A 4,119-nucleotide genomic window follows, 5' to 3' on the forward strand; every position below is an offset into this window, starting at 1 on the left:
TATACACAAATTTCAGAGTTTAACCTTCTGGGATTTTCAAAGGGACCAGAGCTGCAGCCCCTCACATTTGGGCTTTTCCTCTCCATGTACCTGATCACTGTGTTTGGCAACCTGCTCATCCTCCTGGCCGTCAGCTCTGACTCCCGCCTGCACACCCCCATGTACTTCTTCCTGGCCAACCTGTCCTTTGTAGACATCTGCTTCACCTCCACCACCATCCCGAAGATGCTCTGGAACATCCAGACCCAGACCAAAGTCATAACCTATGAAGGCTGCATCACTCAGATGTACTTTTTCCTTGTCTTTGCTGGATTGGACAACTTTCTACTGTCTGTGATGGCTTATGACCGGTTTGTGGCCATCTGTTACCCCCTGAACTATATGGTCATCATGAACCCCCGGCTCTGTGGGCTGCTGGTCCTGGTGTCCTGGATCATGAGTATCCTGCATTCCTTGTTACAAACTTCAATGGTGTTGCAGCTGTCCTTCTGTACAGAGGTAGAAATCCCCCACTTTTTCTGTGAACTCAATCAGATGATCCAACTTGCCTGTTCTGACACCTTTATTAATAACTTGGTGATGGATCTTGCAGCTGTGCTGCTGGGTGGTGCTCCCCTGGCTGGGGTCCTTTACTCTTATTCTAAGATAGTTTCCTCCATACGTAGGATCTCATCAGCTCTGGGCAAGTATAAGGCATTTTCCACCTGTGCATCTCACCTCTCGGTTGTCTCCTTATTTTATTGTACCAGCCTAGGAGTGTACCTTAGCTCTGCTGCTTCCCAGAGCTCACGGTCAAGTGCCACAGCCTCAGTGATGTACACGGTGGTCACGCCCATGCTGAACCCCTTCATCTACAGCCTGAGGAACAGAGACATAAAGAGGGCTCTGAAAAGAATCATTGGCATTCCAGCAATGCATGGGACAATCGTCCTGAGGCCAAAGACGTGCCCATGATTGCAGGGCTCAGAGCCTCAAAGCCGGGAACTTCTAATCTTTGATCAGTCTGGGGAAGTAGAATCTGCTCCTTCTATTTATTTCCTGGCATTTCCATTTGTTTGAATTCAACTTCTCTATACATTGAGGTAACTCACTTTATCAAGCTTCTGCTCTGTCTGATATAGCATTTCATCTTTCTCCACTTTCATACGTTCCCAGTGTTTTCCCAATTGTTGGATCACAAATGCCAGGAAATTTCTTTACCTTACAATTGGCAAGTTGGTCTCCTTAAAAATAATTTCATTTCAAATTGAAATGAATTTATACCATGATTTCTACCATGCCACATAAATTTCCCCTAATTTTCCCCAAAGAATAATCCCAAGGTGGGTTATTCATGTGGAAAAACACTACACTTGGCCCCTAGGCCCTCTACAGAATTGTCTTGTAGATGAAAATACAAAACCACTGCTTTCACCTGGAATCTGTCAATCTCTTTTAAGTCCCTTCCTTAAGAACTCTTTGATGATGTGGACTCTAGCAGGGGTCCATTTAAGCCTCAGGCTATTGACACCAATGCTTAGGTAGGAAACCCCAGGCATTTGCTTATGCCCTTGTGCTTGTGGACATTCCCCCAAGTGTTTCCCTGACCAGAGCCTATGCTGTGACTGCCCTGGCCTTTGGGTTCTTATTTTGGTCACAAGACACACCTCAGCAACACCCACTGGAGGACTCTAAAAACACAAGGTTCATTGCTCACAAATGTTGAGGGCACATGGGATTCCCAAAAGCCATTGAAGGAGGTCTCAGAGAGGGAGAGACTTTAACAGGGAAGAAAGAGAGCACTATGAAGGATCTGGCTCTTGGGGGGTCCATGGGGGGAGTGACTATGTTTTTCTGGGCTCAGTTTTTATGGATGAATTTAAAACATGAGTGGAGTTGGAGGATGGGCCGAATGGGCCAAGGAGAGGCGGGACGGAGTTATGGAATGATCAATAATGAGAATGGAAGACACAGTGTATGGAACATAGTCATCAATGATGTACTAGTGGTAATGGGACAGGTGTCAGTACACCTGTGTAAGCCCTGCATAATGTACAGAGAAGTTGAATCACTGTATTGCAGACCTGAAACTAAGGTAACATCGTGTGTCTACTACGCTCATGTAAACAGTTAAAGAAAAAGAATAATAAAATATTATCCCCCAGTACTCAAAAATAAAAACAGCAAAAACCAGACAAAAAGCCCAGTAACGGAATGTGGGCACCAAACGGGAAAAGCGGGGTCACTCACAGTTGTTATCTAGATTACCAGGGCTTTCTAATGGGGGGATTTGTGGGGGGGGGCCTGCATGTTTGTATAGTAACTGAATCATACGCCTGGCAATGTGTTAATATGAATGGTGATCTTTGAAATGGGTGCCTCAGAAGTGAAAAGCCTAATGTCAGGCAATTACTGTACAAACACGCTTCTGTGTCTCATAACTGGACTCTGTTGTTGTTTTCTGTTATTCAGCCTGGCATCCAGAGCCCTATCATAGCCACTGGCAAAAACTGATGAGCAAATGAAATGTGTACCTCCCCTGGAGTCAACATGGAAAGACAAATTGGAATAAACAGATTGATGTAATATGTTCTTGGTGTCAGAGGAGACCATAAACCTGAGGAAGCAAAACACCCATTGTGTTCCTATGCAAAATATTTCTTTTTCATGCGCTGCCTCTATTTACTGAAGCATGGAGGCTTTTGTCCGCAGCTGAGGTGGTTTGTTCACTGAGGTAAGGGGTTGCTTAGTGTCTTCTGTTTTATCTCCGAATTCGCTTCCTGTTTCTTCTGAAAGCTTTGAAACGATGCCTACTATCATGAGTCTTCCTACTGTCGCATGAAATAGGTTCCTTTTCCCAGTATTTGTCACAAATGATGGCAAATGAACAGTATCAGCCCCATCCATTTCGTGCCTCCGTCCCCCTCTGAAATCTCTCCCACCTGCACGACCAGAGGATGCTTCACACGAGAGCTGGATGTCCTGCTGGCATGTGGCTCAGGGTCCCCAGTTGTTCTGCACAAACATGGATGTCCTTCAAACTCTCCCAGTTACCCAGAAGGGAGCCCACTTGTTCGTAACGTCGTGGGAAATAAACTTGAATCACAGAACGATCATGAGTGCTCTCCTCAACATCAGATCATTTGCCACAAATAAAAATCAGCATATCTTCTAATTGTCTAAGGTCCATTCGCTTGGGTTATTGTGTCAGTCAGCTACTGCTGTATAACAGGCGGTCCTTGTCAAATGAGATATCATAATACCTTTACAATCAAATGGAATCATATGTGGGGGAGTGTTTCTGATCTCTGCTGGGCTCCTCGTGGGTCTGGGGTCAAGTGTGAATGTCTACATTGTGTTTCTAAGGCTCATGCGTGGTGTTGGGCTTGGCTGTAGTGCTCTTCTGTCTTCAACCAATTTATGGTCAGATACTGTTCCCGTATGGAGGTTAATCTTTTTTTTATGGAAACAAACTGCTTTATCATGTGAATTACTTAAATGTAATTCCATCGTTCATACATCCATATTAACATTTGGCTTCCTTCCCCATTAGAAGTGCTATCTCCCAGCTCTCTTAAGTGAGAATCAGCTACCCGTTCTCTAGATCCTAACCTTAGCCATGCCCCATTCGATTTTTTCCACTGAATTAAATCATCGGAGTGTAATTACACACTATAACCTGCATATGTAAAGTGTGCGCTTTGGTGAATTAAAGGAGCCACACGCAAATGCACAGTACATATTTCGAGTTTCTACTTCTGTATATTTTAATACTGTCACATAAGCTTTAACTGCTTTGTTGGAGAGTTTCTTTTCTAAGTTTATTTATTTTGAGAGAGAGAGAGAGGAGGGAGAGAGAGAGAGATGGGGGAGGGGCAGAGATAGGGAGAATCCCAAGCAGGCTCCACAGTGTCAGCCCTGATGCAGGGCTCAGTGCCATGATGTTAGGTAACTTCTAAACATTCAAGCATCCTGAGACATTGCTGAGTTCATGTGTCAGCTCTAGCAGTTTTTTGGTGGAGTCTTACGAGTTTTCCATGTTCAGTGTCATGTCATCTGCAAAAAGTGAAAGTTTGACTTCTTTGCCAATTTGGATGCCTTTATTTCATTTTCTTGTCTGATTGCTGAGGCTAGGACTCC

At 44.4% G+C, this 4,119-nt stretch overlaps 1 pseudogene; it reads left to right on the forward strand.

The window, feature by feature from the left end:
- On the forward strand, positions 1-648 carry LOC106982922 (olfactory receptor-like protein OLF4; annotated as a pseudogene).
- The last annotated feature ends 3,471 nt before the right edge of the window (positions 649-4,119 follow it).

This window comes from Acinonyx jubatus, chromosome A2, assembly GCF_027475565.1.
Source record: "Acinonyx jubatus isolate Ajub_Pintada_27869175 chromosome A2, VMU_Ajub_asm_v1.0, whole genome shotgun sequence".
NCBI lineage: Eukaryota > Metazoa > Chordata > Mammalia > Carnivora > Felidae > Acinonyx > Acinonyx jubatus.